We start from the raw sequence: 23,935 nt of genomic DNA on the forward strand, positions 1-23,935 counted from the left end.
AAAGCCTTCAATAACAAAGAAAACCACTATGATAAGAGAAGTTTTACATTTGAGCAAAAATCTTTTCCTAAACTCTACAAACTAGTAGACAACTTACAACAAAAATCTTTTACTATACTAGAATGTCAGGACTCTTCAACCACATGGATTATTGCACTTGTTAGAGTCATGTTTTTTTAGTATTAGCTAATCTGATTTCAAATGCACTTAATGATGTATTTTGAGTCTAGTTTTTAGTGTCCAAAAGTGTGTTAAAGATTCATATTGAAGAGAAAAGAAAACTGCTCAAGAAACAATTGAAACAAGTACCTCAATTGTACCTCGATACCTACTCAACGTATCGAGGCTTAGTTAATCTTGATACCTAGCTTGATACCTCTCGACTGATCGAGTTATAGGAAATTTGAATATAAAATTTTGTTTCAACCCAAGATACCTAGCATGATATAAGGACATAAGAGATACACATTAAGAGAAGTTTCTGTGAATTTGTGTGGCTAGGTTTTTTTAGGAAGCTACTTCTAGTTTGCCATTGAAGCTTGTTGCTGCAAAGACATTTGCACCAACCACTACAACAATCTCGAATTGCTGTTGAGAAGTCAATCACATCAATTGGTAGATCCATGTACCTTGAAGTTAGTTACATCAATTGGCAAATCCTAGGCTATCGAAAAAGTCTGCTAAGAAGTAAGTCCAACCTAGTAGGAGATGAGCTAGGATCAGTAGGTTTTACTATTGATAGGTATTAGGAATTGTGTTAATTCATTTTACTTGTAATCTTATTGGTGGATTTTTCAAGAGAGATGACCCATATATCACCCGTAGTTTCTAATTTATATTCCGCAGCATTAATCTTTAGATTAGTAATAAGGTTTTGCTTTGGTCAAATATTGCACCTAATTGGACTAATTAATTCGATAATTAATTTAACTGGGGTCCTTTTAAATCCAACAACATTGTTGAACTGTTTCTTGATTCAATCTTCAATAACACATTACAAACTCAATTTCAAAATATATCAATGTCATAGAATCTACCAACACTAAACATTATTGATCCTAACAAAATTCATATAATTCCATTAAGATTTATCTCTACAAGGATATTAGAATTTGAAGAAATTCATTATTATTTAGGGAAGTGTTATGTCAACAATATTTTCCCAACAAATCTTTGATGGTAAGTTGTTATTGGTTCTATTTACCCACCATTAAAATAATTTTTTGTCCACCAGTAACAACTAGTAAGAACTTGCAACCTATAATTTGTTGTAAAAGTATTGTGAAAATGTTGAGAACATGACATTTTTCTATTATTTAATCCCTAAGGAAGGAGCTCCAAAATAACTAAATTATTTTGAGGGAAGAAAAATGGTACTAACATGGTGAAAAGAACAAAATCACTTGGCACAAAGAAGAAATATTCAGTTGGCATAAAGAAAAGTGTCTACTTGACATACAAAGAATGTGTAATAATCAATTATTATTATATTTTTACATATGATGTTTTATGCATTGCTAATGTACAATCAAAATAATAAATAAACAAATAACTAATTAAGATTTTTTATTTGAGCTCTTAATTTGTAGAAAGGAATAAATCATCTAAAAAGCTAATTGACCAAAACTTATGAAACGGAGTGAATCCATATCCATGACAGCTTTGATATAATATGTACATCTCATACTCTCATTCAAGTTATCAATGTTTAGTAGATGTAGCACAGGTACCAACGTCTTTGACATATAATGTGTAGAAATTAGTGAAAAATAAGAAGCATAGCTTAACGACTGCCATTTGATGTTGTAGACGTACTGATATTCCAATTTAGCGCAAAATCTGGCGAAAGTGGTACCGGATCATTCTTCAACAACACAGCATCATCTACAAAAATATTAATCTCCTCCTTATCTTTAACGTAGTCTTTATGATGTATATCCTTTAGTTCTTCAAGCACCTCTACCATTGATGGTCTCATTTCCTTGACATATTGCAAACACTAAAATGCCAACTCTGCCACATCAGTTATCATGTTTTTCACCGTACAGTCTGATTCATACCTAAGAGAAGGGTCCACAAGTTCATGCAATGTGTAGGTTTGGACCTTGTTCATAGCCATGTTAGACAAATTAATTTCGTGTTGATGCCTTGAGATATCAACAACAGGCATAGATGATATAAGCTCAATCAAGACCACCCCAAAGCTGAACACATCACTTTTTTCAGTAAGTTGGTAACATTCGTGATATTTTGGATCGACATAACCTGGAGTACCTTGTGGAGCAGTTGAGACATGAGTGACATCGGTGGGAAAGAGACGAGATAGACCAAAATCTGCAACCTTAACCAAAAAAATTGTTGTCAAAGAGAATGTTGTTTGTTTTGACATCACAGTGGATGACATCAGAAGCATGGAGATAGGCCAAAGCAGTTGCTGTCTCAACGGCAATCTTCATTCGAGTAGGAAATGGGAGTGCACCAGGTTTTGCAAGATCACCAAGAAGATGATCAGAAACTGTGCCATTAGGAATGTATTCATAAACAAGCAGGAGTTCACGGCTAGTGCGAGAGGTGCAGCCATACAGTGAGACTAGATTTGGGTGGTGCAAGCGAGTAAGGATCTCAACTTCATTCATGAATTGTTCTACTCTTTTGCAGTAGTGTTTGTACAAGCGCTTCACTGGAACTTGATGCCCATCATGAAGTATGCCTAGTCAAGAAGTATGGTCAGAAGAGAGAAATCTTCAAGTTTAAGCAAATGAACTTGATAGTCATTTTCAAGCACTTTTAATTCCTTGGATAACATGACTAAACTAAAGATTGAAACATCATCACTTAATATGGACTAAAAGTAATCACCATAAATTTGTTAGGACTTAAATCAAGCACTTTTAAGTTTGTTGACACTACAACAAAATGTATTTTTAGTGACGAAAAAATTTGTCACTAAAAGTCCAGTTTTTCGTCACTAAGAACCTTTAGTGACGAAACTCATTTCGTCGCTGAAACCCCGTCACTAAAAGTCCGACGAAAAATTTCGTCACTAGAACTTCGATTTGTTTAAAAAAAAAAAAAACTTTTAGCGAAGAAAACATTTCGTCACTAAATATTTTCCTCACTAAAAAAACTATTCAGTGACGAAATATTTTGTCACTAAAAACACCTTAGTTTATTAAATCATATTTAGTGACGAATAATTTCGTCACTAAAACTATTTTTAAGAAAATCCAGGCACATATAGCGACGAAAATTTTCGTCAATAAAACCATTTCTTACAAAATTTTGCTACATTCAGCGATGAAATATTTCGTCACTAAAACAATTTTTTGTTGTTATATGTGTGACGAAAAAATTTGTCACTAAAACTTATTTTCTGTTTTTATTTTTTTCATGGCTTTGATATTAACTTGTAACCTGTCATTACATTATTAAAACCACACATTTGAATAACACATTTATTTCAACAACATATTTATAAAAGAAGATCCATACATTCCACAAGTAAAAAATAAAAGAAGTATCCAATTCAAACTCCTTCCATACAATAATTGTTTGCAACATATACAATAACTCAAGATGTTTTATGACAATACAAAAAGTGTAGCATAATATAATTAGAACTAACGGAAGATGTCCTCTTATGTCTTCAAGTAATGCCAAAAGTGAATCTCCTAAAAGCCACCAATAAGAAATTTGCACAAATATAAAAACAATACTACATTAAAATCGTAAAGTAAAAACATTAACTATGTTATAAGAAACATTTCTAACAATGCATTAAGAGTAGTCACATTTCTAACAATGCATTAGATGTTCTAAAGACAAAATAACCTTAACTATATTTGCTTAAGTTGCTATTACAAGACAACTAAAAAAAGTAAACCAAGGAAAATAAACTTGGTGGAGTCCGCCTTGCTGGTTTACTGGCAATAAATTACCAGCTTTTAAGTAGTTAGCAAGCCATGTTCTAGATCATAAGTTTGTGTCAGACTTTAAAATTCTTTCTTGAACCAGAATATAAGAATTTATATGTTTATGGAAGAACTATATGAGTAAACAAGAGAAGGAAACTAATATTAAATAATTTATAAAATAGAAGTATTCTGTAAGATCTAAAAGAAAATTCAGCCTTACAACCTCAGACATCACAAACCAGATAGCATTAAAAGTTTACCAAAGGCACCAAAATGGAAAAAGAAAATAATAACTTAATTCAATATTGATGCCCTAACTAAATACAATATCTATCCACCACATTTATGGTGTTTCATTGAGATTGTCAATGAAAAAGAAAATTTTATGCAAGTAGCAAACCAATGAATGCAAGTTAAACCAACTTCCAAACTTTAATTAACATAATTGAGTTAGAGATCAATAAAAAATTTCACCCATATTAAATAAAGCTAAATCTTATTACACAGGTGTGTATACACGTGTTTTGTAACTAAAAACATGGGTTTAACCCATTATTTCAAACATGAAATCATGGGTTTTAGTTATAAAACACATGTATACACACACGTGTGTAACCAACAGTGCTCATCAAATAAATAGCTCAAATAGGAAGCTACATGAAGTGTTACACATATGGTTTTACAAGTATTTAAATCAAAGAAAATACTATTTTTCACATCTAATCAACAATACTCATTCACATTTGCAAGAAATGAAAAACACTCTCAATATTAGTTTAAACCACCTTATAACACCATGCAAGCTACCCGCTTGCTCCAACACAACATACCACCACAAATCCAATTTCCAACATCACAAGTATACAGTTTTGTAAGTTTTTTACTAGAATTTACTTACTTTGCTCAAGCTAAGTTTACAACTTTCAAAAAAAATCCAAAGTTACTGCAAACAATGTGTATTTAGTCTGCAAAAGAAAAATTAAATTTATAAGTACAAAAGTTAAAGAAAAGCTTGTAAAAGCTCATTAAATATCATATCGAAACCAAATCTCACAATACCTTTCAATCAAGATGGAAAGCTCAAATTACACCTATTATGCATCAATTTTAAACTTTTATGTTAAGTACATATATACCCAAATCCTTAAACTTCTACCTTAGAGTGCATTGGCAGTATTTTAAGTAATATTAAAGTGCTTCTGTTTAAACTAATCAATGCCATCATGATCCTCATAAATACTAGTGTTAATTCTAATTCCACAAAACCATTCACTTCACTTGTAATGTCATTCATATATCTCTATAGTCTATATCCTCATTCTATGCTAATCCCAAAAGATAATATATATAACAAAGGACCCCACCCCAAAAAAAAAACAACCTTCATCAACCTGGTTTTAGAGACAATGCCATCCTAATATTCCTTTCTCAGATTGAACACTCATTTTTGTCATCAAAATGGATGATAGAAAAAACTAGCAATTAGGGGAAAAAAAATCTCATCTTTTGTCTTGCAAGAAATATGAATAGAGTAGCACAATATATCTAAAACATAATCTAGAGAACAATCCCCCATTAAATCAAGTAAAATAACAATCAGAGGACACAATCCCATTGTGAAATCAGAGTATCATTACCTGAGCAATAATCAACACAAGAAAATTTAGAAGATGGGTAATCTCATTTTGAGCTCATACATTACACCTAATGTATATGAACTTGTACAGTACATATATCTAACACTGGTATCAATGTGGAAACCAAACCAAGAGAGTGAGGATCCAAAACTAGAATCATCCAAACAATAAGAACCTAGAAATCAAAAAGAGTTACAGCAATTGACAAGTACATATATAAGAAACTTTCTTCATAACCATTACACAGTAAATATCAAATACCCAAACTAAACAAAAATGCATATACCCATTACTGTATCAAACAAAAAAATACCCAAAGGAACTAGAATCATTAAACAAAAAAATTAACATCAAGCATTTAGAATCATTAAACAAAAATACCCAAAGGAACTAGAATCATTAAACAAAAATTAACTCAAAAGGAAAAAAAAAAAATACCCATTACACGTTTGGGGGAGGCAAAGGGTCGCCAGCTGGGTGGGAGGTGAAGGGTCGCCAGAAGTGTCGCGAACTAAAGGATGAAGCGTCGTGAACTGAACATTGTCGGGGAGTTAAAGCGACGCCAACGATCAGCAACTTGAAGCGTCGCCAATGGCAAGTAAAATCGTCGCCAACGGCAAGCTGAAGCGTCGCGATTGGCGAGCTGAGCGTCGCGATCAGCGAGTTGAAGCATCGCTGTTGAGCTTCATCGTAGGTCACCGATCGCAACGCTCAGCTCGCCGATCAGCAAGATGAAGCGTCGCCGTTAAGCTTCGTTGAAATGTTTTGTGGTTAGCTGGGTATTGTATTGAAATTAGGCTTTTAAGTTTTTAGCGACAAATTTCAGTTTCGTCACTAAAGACCCAGGCTTTCTTAAGATTTTTAGAGACGAAATTCATATTTCGTCGCTAAATCATACTTTTAGTGACGAACTGTGATTTCTTCACTAAAAACATATAAGTACAAAACTATTATTATTTTTAGTGACGAATTTTTTTCGTCGCTAATTCTTCCTTATAGCGACAAAATGATTTTCGTCACTAATACTATCCACAACAATACCTACAGTGATGAAATATTTTGTCACTAAAAATTTCAACTTTTAGCGACGAAATATTTTGTCAATATAGATTAATTAAACTCGCACCAAAGTTTCCCTCCACTGGTGCCCATTTTTCAGATCACAATAGCGACGAAATTTATTTTTCGTCTATAAATGTTATAATTTTTTTCATTATTAGTGACAAAATTCGTATTTCGTCACTAAATCTGTATTTTTAGCGTCGAAAAATATTTCCTCACTAATTTTCATCACTAAAAATACATTTTGTTGTAGTGTGAAGAAAAGAAGTGCTTACATTAAATTTCAAGTCCTAAAATCCCTAATAACATTAAGTTTAGACACCAAGAGAACTTTGGCAATAAATGTAAGTGTTGTGTTTGTGTCTACGTGCGCTCAATCTTACCATAGTAAACAGTGCCTGATGATGCCGAAAATCGTCAGTAAGTCACACAATGCTCACGTACTCGAGGCAATACTTGTGAAACAAAAACGAAGAAAACCCTAGGAGAGTACCGGTGTGGTAACGGCCAAAGACCCTCCGAAAGTTAAGTTAGAGAATTTTTACAACTCTAGAGTGCTAGAGCTGGGGGAATTATGCGTACCTTGGTTTGTGAGGGTCTTGGGGTTTTTATAGTAGCATGGGGTTGAGATTCGTTTCATGGGTTAGAAGATCTTTCCTTGTGGGAGAGATCTTCTTTAATTTGCATAACTTATGGGATCTTTTCCTTATAGGACTCTTTTAAATAGGGTTAAGCGTGGGGCAAGAGATATTTCCTTATATGCTTATGCGTGGAGGTCAAGTCATGTCAGCCTCGTCAAAGGTTCGCTTATCCTTTTCAACTTCCCCTCGTCAACTTCATATCCCGTCAATATATTCTAGTCATTTCATTCAAATGTTTGTTGTCTTCAGGGTGCAGTCGTCAGCTTTGAGGTGGAACCATCGACTTTCACTCTATATGTGCAAGCGAGGTTGACGAGTTCATTAGGATCATCGCTTCAACCTAATAAGGAAAACTTCATCAAAACCACATAATTATCCTTATCATCTGCCCCCTACTCCGCAGCCCCATCGGCTTTAACCAACGGGTTATGGAGTTCAATTCGTAACTCTCTCCTTTTTCACTATTTATTATTTTATTTATTGAAAAAAGAGAGAAGGCATTTATGTGTGAATCCTCAAGCAGCCTTTATTAATTGTTTGGACACGTGGCTTAAGTGGATTGGCTTCGTTTCTAGACAAGAGTGTTGATTCATCTTCCGTGCACTTTTCATCCTATATATATCTCAGTTCCTTCCTCATTTTCTCCTATTTCATCATTGTTGATCTTCAGAGAGAGAGCTTTGCTATTCCGGGAACTTTCCTCCCATCACTTTGCTAACTTCGTTGCCTTCGTTCTTTCGCTGAGATCGTCACCTTTCAAGGAACCGTCTACTTGGTAAGTCACCTTTTGCTTTCCTTCATTCTATCTCTCATCTTTGTTTTTCTAGTTGATTGTTTACCTCTTTTAGAGAGGCCATCAACTTAGGCACTTGGAATACCTTCGTCACTTGTAGGTAAATAGATGTTTAGAGAAGCGATGAGTAAGCAGTCATCAGTCCGTGAGGGAGCAAGCTACAACGAGGTCTTCTAGACGAGTCATGAGCCCGAGGAGGGCCTTTCCTGGTCTTCAGATAGGGAAACGTCAGCCCATTCTCCTGATGAGGAAGTGGAGAGTTGTGTTGGAGAGGGAGGTGAGGAAAAGGAGATAGATGAGGGAGAGGTTGAAGGTGATGAGGGAGAAGAGGACGACGGGGACGAGGGTGATGCTGACAAGAGAACCCTTGAAGCTGGAAGTTCAGGAAGCCTTAGGAATGGGCATGCCCATCCGTTTATCCTTCCTAAAATGTGGACCGTCAACGATTTCTTGCCGACAATGACGGTCAATATATTTTATAATTTAAGGGATTGTTACCAAATCCTTAACCATATCCTGATCCGTCTCCCTGGGAAATTCGAGAAGTGATACTCAAGAAAGACGGTGGAAATCGGCATGTACGACACTATGTTCGCAACGGGACTAGGGTTGCCACTGATGGCATAGTAGCGTCAGTTAACTAATTTTCTTGGATTATCTGTCAGCCAGATTGCTCCAAATTCTTGGAGGATCTTTATAGGAGTTGAGATTTTGTGGGGTTTTCTAAATGGTGGGAATCATCAGCTTTCGTTGGACGAGTTCTTTTATTACTACAAACCTCAACACATCGTCTTGTCCCAAGGAATATACCACTTCGCTGCACAAAAGAAAAGTTTAAGGCTCATGTCAGACATGCTCGGCTCAAACAGAAACTGGAAAGGTAGATACTTCTTCGTTCAGGGGATGGATTTGGTATGTCATCCACAAGAGTGGGTTACAATGCCTCATGGTTTTGACAATACTTGGGGTATTGTCAAGGATTCAGGTTTAGCACCCTTAGTTTTTGCTTTAACTTTTCCCATTTATTTGTTAAGTGTTTTAATGTCATCATTTTCCATTTTTAGCTAGTGTTCGTTCGAACATAACTAACGAGCAAGAGGCCTTCATCCGTCGGGTCCTTGAAATTCCATTTGAGCAACGGAAGTGTAGGGACTTTATCACCCTCGACACACTGCATGCATATTGTGGAGGTCCGAAGCCGACGCCTGCAGCTCGTAGATTAAACACTTAGGGTCCGTTTGGATACAGCTGAAAACTAAAAACTGAAAAACATTGTAGCAAAATAATTTTTAAATGTGTGAATAATACCATGGGACCCATTTTTAATGAAAAAATTGTTGAAAAGTGAAATTTGTGGGTCCATAAACAGTGCACAGGTGTGCACTGTTCACGGAAAAGTCGAACATTTCGGCTCCCAAAAAAAAAAAGTAACTGAAACGCAAACGTGCGTCTGGGAAGCACAAAACACGCTTCCCAAACGCACACTTATTCTCGTCAGTGTAAGTAATTTATTTTCTTCCATCGTTTTTTCTTTTTGTCAGCTTTTGGTCTAATGCTCGTTATTTGTCCTTTGCAAAAATGGAGGCAACCATGCAAAAGGCGCAAGTGAGGGCGGCTGCTGCACATAGGAAAGAGGAACAGAAAGTGAAAGGGAAGGAAAGGGCGTCCTCATCAACCCTTAAGGCCGTCGGAAAAGGGGCGCCCAAGAGTAAGGTTGACAGGAAGGACAACCATCCTTCCAAGAAAGTCACTGTCACCCCCAGGGATAAACTCCCTAAAAAGTCGTCACCTCCCAAGCCGAGCCACGGGGCAGGCAAGGGACTAATGACGACGTCAGGCCCTATCAGTCAGGGACCTAATCATCGTCTTCTTACTCACAAGGACTACGCTGTTGAGATGATTGAGTCAATCATCAAGGATAAGGACGTGGACCCTTGTGCTAAGCAAATGACGGAGGAGCTGGGGGCGTCAGGCCTTTTTTACCTTGCTAGGTACGTCTCTTCCTTTTCTCTTTCTCATTTTTATTTATTTACTGTTCAATAGCTGACGGTTGTTCTATTTGTAGGCACTAGTCCACATGAAGGCGCTGTAGGATAGGAGCGTTGCCTAAGAAAGAGTGATTGCCCGTCTGCGCAAGTGCAATAGGACCTTGACCAATGAGCAAGAGCAGTATAAGGAGGCCCTTTGTACTCTTAATACGGAGATGAATGAGCTAAGAGAGAAGCTGAAGGAGGAAGGTCGTTAAAAGAAGAAGGAGCAAAAAGCTAAGGCGACGATAGAAAAAGAGCTGACGACCCTTCTCAGGCAAGTGGAGACGGCCAAGGCTGACGCCATGAAGGAATTCAAGGCTTCAAAGCCATTTATTGATTCTTGCGCCATCTACTATGGTGACGGGTTTGAGGATTACCTTAAACAGGTTAAGTCCATCTACCCTTACTTGGATTTATCCAAGTTCGCCATGGACGACCCCCTGCCATCAACTCTTGCTGGCGACACTATCCAGGAGGAAACCAACGACTCCACAGAGTCCGAATCTGATCCAAAAGATGATAGCGTCGTCCTTACCCAACCCACTGCTGATCCTCTCGTCACTCCTTTGGTCCTGTCCACTAAGCCATTGAATGTTGAGAACCCTTTAGCTCAGGACGTTCAAGACAAATAATGAACTTGTCCATTTTAGGGACTTAATGATGGGCTCGTCCACTTATGGACTTTGTAGTTTTACTGCGTCCACTTGTGGACTTGATAATAATTTTAACCCACCCTCATAGGATGAACTCGTCCACCTATGGACTTTAATAATGAATCCATCCACTTATGGACTTAATAATAAGTCATCCTCATAGGATGAACTCGTCCACCTATGGACTTTAATATTGAATCTGTCCGCTTGTGGACTTGATAACTTGATAATAAGTCATCCTTATAGGATGAACTCGTCCGCCTATGGACTTTAATAATGAATCCGTCCATTTGTGGACTTATTATGAGGATGAACTCGTCCACCTACGGACTTTAATAATGAATTCGTCCACTTGTAGATTTGATAATATTAACTCATCCTCATGGGATGAACTCGTCCACTTATAGACTTAACAATGAATTCGTCCACTTGTGGATTTGATAATATTAACTCATCCTCATAGGATGAACTCGTCCACTTATGGACTTAACAATGAATTCATCCACCATGTGGACTCGATAATATGAACTCATCCTCATGGGATGACTTCGTCCACTTATGGACTTAATCATGGATAAATACATAGAAATAGATAAATACACTAGTCATATCTGAATAAACTCCTCTTATTATGATAAATGCATGCATACGTATTGTAGAAAAAAATTTCTTTAAAGAAAAAGACTTGCCCTTTGGGCTTTAAAAAGTATTGTAGCAAAAATTAATTAAAATAAATTGGCAAATGAGGAGTGTCACTCTTCATGCTATCATCTACTGGTAGTACTTTTGGAGATGCTCAGTATTCCATGGATGGTACAACTTTTGTCCATCTAGTGTCTCCAAGTGATAGGTGTCTTTCCTGTGCCATGACATAGTTCTGTATGGTCCCTCCCAGTTAGGGCCGAGCTTTCCTTGGGTGGGGTCTCTAGCGGTGCCCATTACCTTCCTCAGGATGAGGTCTCCAACCTTGAAGTCTCTGTGTCTAACTCAGGAGTTGTAGTGCTTGGCCATGAGGTCCTGGTAACGTATGAGTCTTTGTTCAGCTGTTTCCCTAACTTCGTCTAGTAGATCGAGCTGTAGGCATATAGCCTCATCATTCTTTCTTTCATCATTATTACCCACCCTGTGGCTTGTGAGTCTGACCTCTACTGGGATAACTACCTCGCTTCCATATGCTAGTCGAAACGGCGTCTCATGTAGGTGTTCTGGCTGTTGTTGTATATGTCCATAGTACGCTTGGCAATTCTTTTGGCCATACACCCTTTGCCCCCTTAAGTTGAGTTTTGATGATTTTAAGCAATGATTGGTTCGTGACCTCAACCTACCCGTTGGCTTAAGGGTGGGCGGGGAAGGAGTAGTGGTTCTTGATTCCTAACTGCAAGCAAAAATCCCTGAAGAAGTCGTTGTCAAACTATTTCTCATTATCTAAGACCAAGACTCTAGGGATCCCATACTTGCAGAAGATGTTTTTACAGATGAAGCTTCTCACATTCTTCTCTATAATAGTAGCCAAGGCTTCTACTTTTGCCCATTTAGTGAAGTAGTCTATGCCGACTATAAGGAACTTCAGCTGTCGCATTGCTATTGGGCGAATGGTCACGGGGCGAATGGTCACGGGGCTGTCATCGGGGTCAGTTCTTCCGTTGGCTGTCTAATAATGTTACTGAACCTTTGACATTTGTTGCAGGCTTTGACATAAGTTTGGGCGTCCTTCTGTATAGTAGGCCAGTAATATCCAGCTCGAATTAGTTTATGTACCAACGATTGCGACCCTAAGTGGTTCCCGTAGATCCCTTCGTGTACTTCTCTCATAACATAATCCGCTTCTTTGGGGCTTAAACACCTTAGGTACGGGAGAGAGAAGTCTCTCTTGTACAAGACGTCACTTATCAAGACGAATCGTGTTGCTTTGACCTCCAGCTTCCTTGTGGCTTCCTTACTGTCTCGTAATGTGCCGTTTTTCAAGTAGGAGACTAATGGGTTGTCTAATTTCTTTTAGAACCTATCTCCTACACATGGATGGGATCTATTAATGACAAAAGCTAAATGAAGGAAAGTACCTTGTTGGGGGTGATCATGTGTTCTGCTAATGCAGCCTTGGCAAGACAGTCGGCTTGCTCGTTCTCTCCTCTGAGGATTTGAACAATCTTAGCTTGTAAATCATCCACCCTTCTCTTTACTTGCTCCAGGTACTTCTTCATCCTTTCACCCTTGCATTCGTACTCTGCTTCGTTGTTAGTCGTAAGGAAGTTGAGACGAACCATGCATTCGATCTCGTCCCCTTCTAGAGAATGAAGTATAATGCCCACTCCACCGACCTATCTGTTGAATGATCCATCCGTGTGTATACTCCACTGAGGATACTCTTCTGCCCCCTGGCTTTCCACGTTAATGAACTCCACAATGAAGTCAACGACCACTTGCCCCTTAATGGCAGTACGCGGGCGGTACTTTACGTTAAACTCACTCAACTCTATTGCCCAAAGTGTCATTTGTCTGGCGGCTTTAGGATTGCTCATTGCTCACCATAAGGGCTTATCAGTCAGGACAATCATCGTGTGGGCTTGGAAATATGGCTTGAGCTTGCGAGGTGTTGTAACCAAAGTGAAGGCAAGTTTCTCCATTGGTGGGTACCTCTCCTCTGCACCACGAAGTGCTCGATTGGCGTAGTACATGAGCTTTTGCACCTAGTCTTCTTCTCTGATCAAGGCCGCACTGACGACGGCCGGGGATATAGCCAAGTAAAGGAACAATTCTTCTCCTGGTTTTGAAGGACTTAGTAATAGCGAGGAAGACAGGTAAGCCTTTAGATCCTCGAATGCCTGCTGACACTCGACTATCCACTCAAAAGATTTCTTCAGCGTGCAGAAGAAAGGTAGGCACTTATCCATTGCCCTTGACACAAACCTATTCAGCGTGGCTACCTTACCATTAAGGCTTTGTACTTCTTTCACGTTCTTTGGGGATGGCATCTCTATTATGGCCCGGATCTTGTCTGGGTTGGCCTCGATACCTCTCTGAGACACCATGAACCCAAGAAACTTTCCTGTCGTCACCCCGAAAGCACACTTGTCGGGATTGAGCTTCAAGTTGTAAGAGCGAAGGGTGTCGAAGGTTTCCTTAAGATCATCCAAATGATTTTCCTCCCTTCGGCTTTTTACCAACATGTCGTCCATGTAGACTTGGACATTCCTCCCAATCTGATGTGTAAACATCTTGTTCATAAGTCTCTGATATGTTGCGCCCGTGTTTTTGAGATCGAATGGCATTACTTTGTAGTAGAAGAGGCCTTGACTTGTGACAAACGAAGTCTTCTCTTAATCTGCTCCGTCCATTTTGATTTGGTTGTAACCAGAAAAAGCATCCATAAAGCTTAGTAATTGGTGCTGAGTCATAAAGTCTACTAGGACGTCAACCCGCGGGTGGGGGTAGCTATCCTTGGGACATGCTTTGTTCAGGTTTGTAAAGTCCACCCACATCCTCCACTTCCCATTGGCTTTCTTAACCATTACCACATTCGCTAGCCAGTCGGGGTAGTAAACTTATCTAATGAAATCTGCCTCTTGCAACTTGCGAACTTCTTCTGTTATAGCTTGGTCTCGTCCCTGGGTGAACACCCTCTTCTTCTAATGGATAGGAGGAAAGACGGGCGACACATTCAACCTGTGTACCATGACTAAAGGGTCGATCCCGGGCATGTTTTCATGACTCCAGATGAAGACGTCCTAGTTCTCTCTAAGGAAAGTCGTAAGTGCTTGGCGGACATGCAGACCGGAGAGGGTGTTGACCTTAGTCATTTGTTCCGGTCTAGAATTTTCGAGAAGTATTTCTTCAAGTTTTTCAACGGGCTCTGCTACTGTCCGCTAGTCTTCTATGTTCATGGTTTGTAGATGATCGTCCATCTCCTACATTGTTATGTAACATTCACGTGCAACTACCTGATTTCCACGCAGTTCTTCTACTCCATAATCGGTAGGGAATATGATCATCAAATGGTAGGTCGAAGTTACAGCCTTCCATGAATTAAGGGTAGGTTATCCTAGGATGGTATTGTAAGCGAACAAGCAGTTTATCACAAGGAATGTTACGTCCTTAGTGATCTGCTGGGGGTAATTGCCAACCTTTACGCACAATGTGATTGCGCCAAGGGGGAATACCTTTGTTCCTCCAAAACCAATGAGCGGAGCATTCGTCAGAACCAATCACTCTTTATTAATCCTCATCTGCTGGAATACTGGGTAGTAAAGGATGTCAGCTAAGCTGCCATTGTCAACCAGGACCCAGTGTGTGTTGTAGTCCCCTACCCAGATGCAAACGATGAGTGTGTCATCATGCGGGTGGTGGAGACGTTGAGCATCTTCTTCTAAGAATTCGATGACGGGGTTGTCCATCCGTACCATCTTTAGGACGAAGCCTGTTAGCTGGAAGATTTGAACCATCTTGAGGTAAGTCTTACAGGCCTTTTTGGACGAACCAGAGTCTGCAGTGCCTCCTACAATCATTCTTATATCTCTTATGGGTGGCCTAGGATGCTCATTCTCCTGTCAGGGAACTTGCTCTTAAGGTGGATCCGCTCTCTCCTTGCAAACGAACCTTTGCAGCTTTCCTTGCCTGATGAGAGCTTTAATTTGTTGCTTCAAGTCGTAGTAGTCAGTTGTGTCATGACCGTGATCACAGTGGAAGTGGTAGTACTTATCTCTAGGCCTCTTATTAGGATTTCCCTTTAGCTTGCTAGGAAAGGTCAGGGCTCTTTCGTCCTTAATTTGCATCAAAACCTGGTTGATCAGGGCAGTCAGCAAGGTGAAGCTCGTGAACTTCCTTGCGAAGGGTTTGGAGTGCCTATCCTCTCGCCGTTCTCCAGTCCTAACCATCTTCTGCCCCTTATCCTGCCGTACGTCTTCCTATCTTTCCTTTTTCTTGAGTTTCTCTTCTCAGGCCAGTAATGCGTCTTTCGCGTTCATGTACTTGGTCGCCCTGTAAAGCACATCTAACATAGTCTTTAGGTCATTCTTATATAGAGAAAATAGGAACTTACCCTTCCGTAGCCCATTTGTGAATGCAGCCACGAGTATCTTGTCCTCAACTACATCAATCGAGAGGGCCTTTTTGTTCAAATGGGTTATGTAAGATCTCAGCGTCTCGTCCTCCCACTGCCTAATGTTCATCAGGCATGTAGTAGACTTCTTATACCTGTGTCCCCCGATGAAGTGTGAGGTGAACTGGGCGCTTAACTTCTTGAAGGTACTAATGGAGTTGGGTGTCAACCTACTGAACTAGATCCTTGTGAGTTCTTTCAGCGTGGTGGGGAAGGCTCTACACATGATCTCGTCTGCCACCCCTTGAAGGTGCATTAGGGTCTTGAAAGACTCTAAGTGATCTAGGGGGTCCATGGATCCGTCGTAACTTTCCACCAGCGGCATACAAAACTTCGGTGGAAGGGGGAACGAAGTGACGGGCACAGTGAATGGTGAATCTGTTCGATGGACCAAGTCATCGAGGTCGCTAGATACCCGTCCTCTAAGGGCGTTCATCATAAATTCTATCCATTCCTTCATCATCTGCATCTCTGCAACTATGTAAGGTGGAGCTGTATTTGTGACAGATGGCCGGCTCGTGTCCTGTCATTCTGGTCTGCTTGGGTCGTCACTACCCTCCGGCCTTTCTTAGTCCCTTCTCTCAGCGCTGGTGTCTTCTTGGCCTTCCTCTTGAGTGCTAAGGCCTATGTTCTCTTGGCACAGTTGCTCTTTTAGATCATGGTTTTGATTGGTGAGGCGCTCCACGGTAGCAGCGAGAGTTTGAACCTATCTCTCGAGGGTGGTCATGTGTGGTTCATCTTCTTGAACGTTGTTGGTGGTCACCATCGAGCGAGTAAGTACTATGCAACTCTTTGTCCAAGAAGCGATAGTATGGCTTACAAGTCACAATTCCCCACAGACGGCGCCAACTGATGATGCCAAAAATTGTCAGTAAGTTACACAGTGCTCACGTGCTCGAGACCAAGGTTGTCAAAATCGGGATCCTACGTAGGATCGTGGGAGGTAGGTAGGATCGTAAATCGTAGGATCGGATCGTGAATCATAAGATCCTACCTATTTTCAGATTTTAAGCAAAAAAACCTATTGATAGTAATTTTGTATGTTATATAATCACTTAAAATATGAATCCATCCATTAAAAAAAAAATTGCATCATAAAATGTAATTTGCACGCACTACATCATTCTTATATCATTCTAAGTTTCTAACGAAACAAAATATATTTAACTTTTGACATAATGTATCTAAAAAGTTTAGTACATGTTTAATTAGCAACTAAGTACCAAAATATTATCTACACATATGGAAAATGTTTTCCAAATTCTAAGTTCCAAATCCAAAATAAGTTAGGCTAGTTAGCATATAAAAACTAGCTAACTACAAATTTACAATATGTAATCCAAAAGAGAATTCTCAATCTAAGGTAAACTAGCTAATTACAAATATGAAATCCAAAAGAGAATTCCCATTCTAAGGTTCTTCTAATCTAATCACTGTCATTGTCATATCCCATTTCATCATCTAAATATTTTAGGTTTTGTTTTTGAAAACGTTAAACTTAAGTACTATAGGTTTTTTTAAGATTTTATGTTGACATAGGGGTAAATTTGGGACTTCAATTCATTATTGGACTTCTGATAACCCATTGGGCTTGTGGGTTTAGGTGGATTATCTTACCCAAATGAATCACACTTTAAAAAAAAAAAAAATCAAGCCAAATGGTAGGATCGGTAAGATCGGTAAGATCCCATACGATCCTACGATCCTATGCGATCCTACATGATCCTACATACGATTCTACCATTTTTGTGATCCTGTTACGATTTTAAACTTTTTGGTGAGGTGGGATCGTAAAATCGTGCGATTTTACGATCCGAATCGCGATTTTGATAACCATGCTCGAGACAATACCTGCGAAATAAAAACAAAGAAAACCCTAGGAGAGTACCGGTGTGGTACAGGCCAAAGACCCTCCGAATGTTAAGTTAGAGAATTTTCACAACTCTAGAGTGTCAAAACTGAGGGAATTATGCATACCTTGGTTTTTAAGGGTCTTGAGGTTTTTATAGTAGCATGGGGTTGAGATTCGTTTCATAGCTTAGAAGATCTTTCCTTGTGGGAGAAATCTTCTTTAATTTCTGTATCTTACGGGATCTTTTCCTTATAGGACTTTCTTGATTAGGGTTAAGCGTGGAGCACAAAATATTTCTTTATATGCTTATGCGTGGAGGTCAAGTCATGTCAGCCTCGTCAAAGGTTTGCTTATCCTCTTCAGCTTCCCCCTGTCAACTTCATATCCCGTCAATATATTCTAGTCATCTCATTCAAATGTTTGTTGTCTTCAGGGTGCAGCTGTCAGCTTTGAGGTGGAATTGTCGACTTTCACTCTATCGTTGTTAGGCCGTGAATGTGCAAGCAAGGCTGACAAGTTCATTAGGACTGTCGCTTCAACCTAATATGGACGACTTCATCAAAACCACAGAATTATTCTTATCAGTGCCAAAGCTTCCATCTCCTAGTTCTTTGGCTAAATCAAAATTGTTAGTGGCTTCTTCAAGATCATTATAGGAGAAGAGATGAACTCCAAAGTAGCTACTTCCCCTCTCTTGATTTGTCGTTCCAGAGGGATCATAAGAGATGCTTCAACTAAGTAAGGACGAGGGATCATATTTCTTCTTCATGCGGCGTCGATGGATAAAGAATACGATGCCCAGTATTATAAGGACCATTACGAGACATGCGCTAGCACCTGGGTAAAAAAGGAAGTTACAACTAGTTCAACTTCATAGTCCAAGTTGAGAATTTTAGCAAACACTGCACAGAAGTCAGAGATGAAAATGGATATATTACCTGCAACAAACTTCCACCGCTTACTCCCTTGCTTATCTGTAACCAAGGCAGAATAAATGTAATTTTAGATAAATATATTGAACAGATATTTCTAAAATATATATATATATATATATATATATTATAAAATGAATATGTGATATTGTTCATGTATGTATTTAATAAAGTTTACATGTGTAAAAGAGAGAAATATAAGTAGCCATTAATTAATTATGTAAGTGCTAAAAGTATCCACCCAACATATAAATACCTATAATCTAAGCACTTAGTGTGTGCTTTTAAATTCCAACATTAACAGTAAGCAACGAAAAGAATGAGGTGTCAGAACATTCATTACATCACAATAGAAATATAACAAGCTCATTCCATAACTTTTCTAAGCCCTGAGTGTGTGCTTTTAAATATACAATGTGCTCCGATTGAACGTAGAAGGAAAAGAAAAGATGCTTAAGGCCAAGAAGGAAGATAAACTTTTAGGTTTATGGATGTAGCGTAGATGCATCAAGTATAAGAGAGGTAGCAAATGTTTTCAGCTAAGAGATCCGAAACAACAATTCCAGAGATCCGCTTATTCCCTTGTTGTTCTCACTACAACAAAATATATTTTCAGTAACGAAAAAATTCGTCATTAAAAGTCCAGTTTTTCGTCACTAAGGACCTTTAGTGACGAAATTGGACTTTTAGTGATGAAATTCATTTCGTCACTGAAACCCCGTTACTAAAAGTCCTGGCAACAAAAAATTCCATCACTAAAAGTGCGATTTGATTTAAAAAAAAAAAAAAAAAAAACTTTTAGTGACGAAAACGTTTGGTCACTAAATGTTTCCCTCACTAAAAACACTATATAGTAACGAAAATATTTCGTCACGAAAAACACTTTAGTTTATTAAATCATATTTAGTGATGAATAATTTCGTCACTAAAACTATGTTCGGGTATATATAGTGACAAAAAAGTTCGTTACTAAAACTATTTTTAAGAAAATCTAGGCACATATAGCGACGAAAATTTTCGTCACTAAAACCATTTCTTACAAAATTTTGCTACATTTAGTGATGAAATATTTCATTACTAAAACAATTTTTTGTTGCTATATTTGTGACAAAAAAATTCGTCGCTAAAACTTATTTTATGTTTTTATTTTTTTCATGGCTTTGATATTAACCTGTAACTTGTCATTACATTATTAAAACCTCACATTTGAATAACACATTTATTTCAACAACACATTTATAAAAAAAGATCCATACATTCCACAAGTAAAAAATAAAACAAGTATCCAATTTAAACTCCTTTCATACAATAATTGTTTGCAATATATACAATAACTCAAGATGTTTTATAACAATACAAAAATGGTAGCATAATATAATTAGAACTAACGGAAGATGTCCTCATATGTCTTCAAGTAATGCCAAAAGTAAATCCCTTAAAAGCCACCAAAAAGAAATCTGCACAAATATAAAAACAATACTACATTAAAATCGTAAAGTAAAAATATTAACTATGTTATAACTTGAATTTGGGTCAATTGCTAAAATAAAGTACTAACCAAAAAGTGGTTTAACTTGAAGTTGAACCACCCCCATAGGTAAGAGCACCATTCTCTTGGTCCCTAGCTCTTGTCTCTTTGAGCTCAATTATCTCATTTTGTAACTGTTGGATATACTCCACTGAGGAATTAGATGAGGCGATGGTTACTAGAGAAGAGGAAGGTCTCGTGCCAAGTCCTTTTACAATACCAGACTTCTTCTTAAAAACCAAGTTTGAAATCTCCTCTTGTGTAAGGGGAATTGCATTAGGATCTTAACAATGATCTGCTTGCACTTTGAGAATATTTTCCTATCATTTGAAAGAGAAAAAAAAAACAAACAATCACAACATTAATACATATGTTAGAGCTTTACAAATATGATAGGGATAGAATGATAGGAATGGAATGATATAGATACATATGTCGCTTCATCGTCATGGTGTATCCACATATTTGTATTTGGATTGAAATGAACATCTTTGAAGATTTTTGCAGTTCAGGAACTTGACCATCATTATTATTTGTCTGATTAATTAATATTCAAGTGTTAGATAAATATACTTAATTAATCACAACATGCAATATACTAAGGTTTAAAAAAAATGAAAAAACACGCACCTCCTCATCAACCCTAACAGCAAGTGCCTTTGTCCCGCATCTATGTTTGCCTAAAGTTTTATTCCTATTTTCAGAGTTCTTTCTTGATTTTTTTCTAATAAACAACATTCAAGATATTTATTAGATCATGAATAAAACAGTATACATTTACTTCATCAAGTATTAATCTAATCAGTTGAAAATGTAATATAGAAAACATTGGATAATAATAATATACGCATAAATAATTTACCAGCCAATCCTCATTGGTCCATCTCCCATCAATGAGTTCAGTCCACTGCTTAAGTGTGGCATTCATTTGCGGGTGGTTTCTTGCATAGTCAGCACCATGAGATTGCTTGAGCTTTTTATAAGCCCGATGCAACTTGCTGGAGTTGGAACTCAATAATCTTCCACATTTTGTATTTAATGTTTTCATTACCAAGTTGGAATCTCCTTTTAGCGCAAAAAAATCCTGTAAAATGAAGTGTATATGTATTATAAAAATATTATTATATGAATTAGACAAGTTAGACGTTATCAATACTTTGAAGCACCACGTCTCTAATAGCAGCATCAACATTTTTCCAATTTTTCACGTTGTAAATGGACAAATTACTTCGCACTTGTACGCCAATTTGATTAACAAGCTTGCACGCATTCTTCCCAACAGGAGCATCATACTCTATAGCTATACGTACTGGTAGCTTACCACTTTTTTCAACAAGTGCTCATACTGCTACACCACGTGTTGTTCCACGGGTAGTTTTGCTAGCAGATCCTATTTAAACATTATTAATGTTAAAAAATTATACATGCCATGTACATTATAGCTAAATTAGGTGAAGTATAATCTCAATAGTAAAAACATGGTGCAATTGTAATTAAGTATGTTCTATGTAATTACCAGTCGTGCTAGTTAATGCCTCTGCACTAGAAGAACTTTGGGTAGGAGGATTTGCTTCAGGAGGTGTTTCCGTAGATTGGATCGTAGATTGGACCACCGGGATAAATGCCTCACCTTGCGAGCATGTAAGTTATCCTGGTGCCATCTGTAACTAACAAACATATATATAATGGAACAATAAAGTCATTACAAGTAATGGAATAATAAAGTTATTATCATCTATTGTATCCTATAGAACATCTATTGTACCTTATGGATTACAAAATTAGATGACTCATCATCATTGTCATCGTCACCAATAGGTGGTATATAATCATCATCTACCACAATATTAGCTCTAGTTCTTTTCCCTTTTGCACAATTGGACTGAGCAGAATCCTTTAGAGAACTTGAGATGTGCTTCAATCCCAAAACATCAATTATCTCTTGGTTTTGCCTCATTCTATCCAATTTTGCCATCTTATACCTCGATATATTATGAGTATATTTGGACTTTTTGGGCATTTTTTGAAACTATGTATTGAACACAATTATCCATATCAAGCAATTCACAAGCGCAAAATTTGAACACAATTGCTACTAACTCAACACAACAAATGACCACATCAATATCCATATCAAGTTCAAGATAAGTACAAAACATTTTAATAACAATTACTACTAACTTTACATATCATAGTCTATACCATTATCCATATCAAGCAATTTACAAGTGCTAAATTTGAACACAATTACTACTAACTCAACACAACAAATAACCACATCAATATCCATATCAAGTTCAAGATAAGTACAAAACAATTGCTACTTAGACAAGTATAAAACTTTAAGACAAGCACACAACATTTAAGACAATTGTTATGAACTTTACATATCATAATTCATATCAAGATCAACATCAGGTATGTCATGCTCTTCATTTTGATTAGCATCTCTTAAAGTTCCACCTTCAAGAACAACCTGAGTTTCAACATACTTACCTTTGACAAATTTGGTTCCCCAATGAGTTATTTCTTCTTGTTACTTGGATGCTTTCCTAAAGTTATATTTGGCATTCTATCTAGCTGCTCTTGTATCTTTCCCACTTGTAACTCTAAAGATCTCTTTCGTTTCTCCGATAAACCATTATGCAACCGACTATGTCTCCAACGATGTTCCATAGGCAAATAAGCTCGATGGTTAATGAATCCAATTTTACTTTCCAAAACTTCTGAATATGGTTCATCATTGCAAGAGTAACAAGAATGATAACCCTTTATTCTCCACCCAGACACGTTACCAAATCCGGAATAGTCATGTATTGTCTACAACAAGGTTGCACGCATCTGAAAATGCTCTTTACTATAAGCATCATAAATTTCTACACCTTCTTCCCACAACTCCTTCAACTCGTCAACCAATGGTTTCAAGTAAATATCAACAAAGGGGGTAGGTTACCTTGGGCACGTGTATCCTTGTACCTAGGCGCCTCACACACCGGACATTTATCAAGGTTTTCATTTTCCTTCCAAAATAGTGCACAATCATTTTTGCATGCATCTATATGCTTGTATGACATGCCCAAGTCAAGTAATATCTTCTTTACTTCATAAGTTGACCTTGAAACCAAGTTACCTTTTGGTAAAACCTTTGTCAGCAATTCTAGCATCATATCAAATCCCTTATTACTCAATTTGGTCATTACCTTTACATTCAACATCTTAATAACTAACTTCAAGATACTATAATCAGTGCAACCTAGATATAACTCACACTTTGCATCTTCCTCAAGTTTGTCAAAATGATGCACCTCTTCATCTTTGGTTGCATTTCTTGGTTCCCCTCTAATTCAGTCACCTACCAAGACATCGATACCATCCATATTATTACCATCTGACATTTCATTATCATGAATGTTCTCATTCAATACACGAGATTCTCCATGATTAAACCAATTAATGTAAGATTGCATAATCCCATGATGAAGCAAATGGATATGCATAGTATGAGGAGATTGTCGATAGCAATTCACACAGTGAATACACGGGCACGGAATATTACCACTCAAGTCCACAACCGCTCTTGCAAAATTAATAAATGCATTGACCCCTTCAATATATGGATGACTTAATCTACTATCGGGTGTCTTACCCATTGTCATCCAACTTTTATCCATGTTTGACTACAATTACAAGATGAATGCTACTTTAGTAAAATAAGGACAACTTATGCATAATGTATTTAAACCACAAGTTTCATTCACATTTGTAAGAAATTAAAAACACTCCCAATATGAATTTAAA

At 37.6% G+C, this 23,935-nt stretch overlaps 1 pseudogene; it reads right to left on the bottom strand.

Moving 5' to 3' along the window:
• Positions 1 to 1,783: 1,783 nt before the first annotated feature.
• LOC115964566 lies at positions 1,784 to 22,872 on the bottom strand (annotated as a pseudogene).
• Positions 22,873 to 23,935: the final 1,063 nt, after the last annotated feature.

The sequence above is a fragment of the Quercus lobata genome, chromosome 10, assembly GCF_001633185.2.
Source record: "Quercus lobata isolate SW786 chromosome 10, ValleyOak3.0 Primary Assembly, whole genome shotgun sequence".
NCBI classification, from domain to species: Eukaryota; Viridiplantae; Streptophyta; class Magnoliopsida; order Fagales; family Fagaceae; genus Quercus; species Quercus lobata.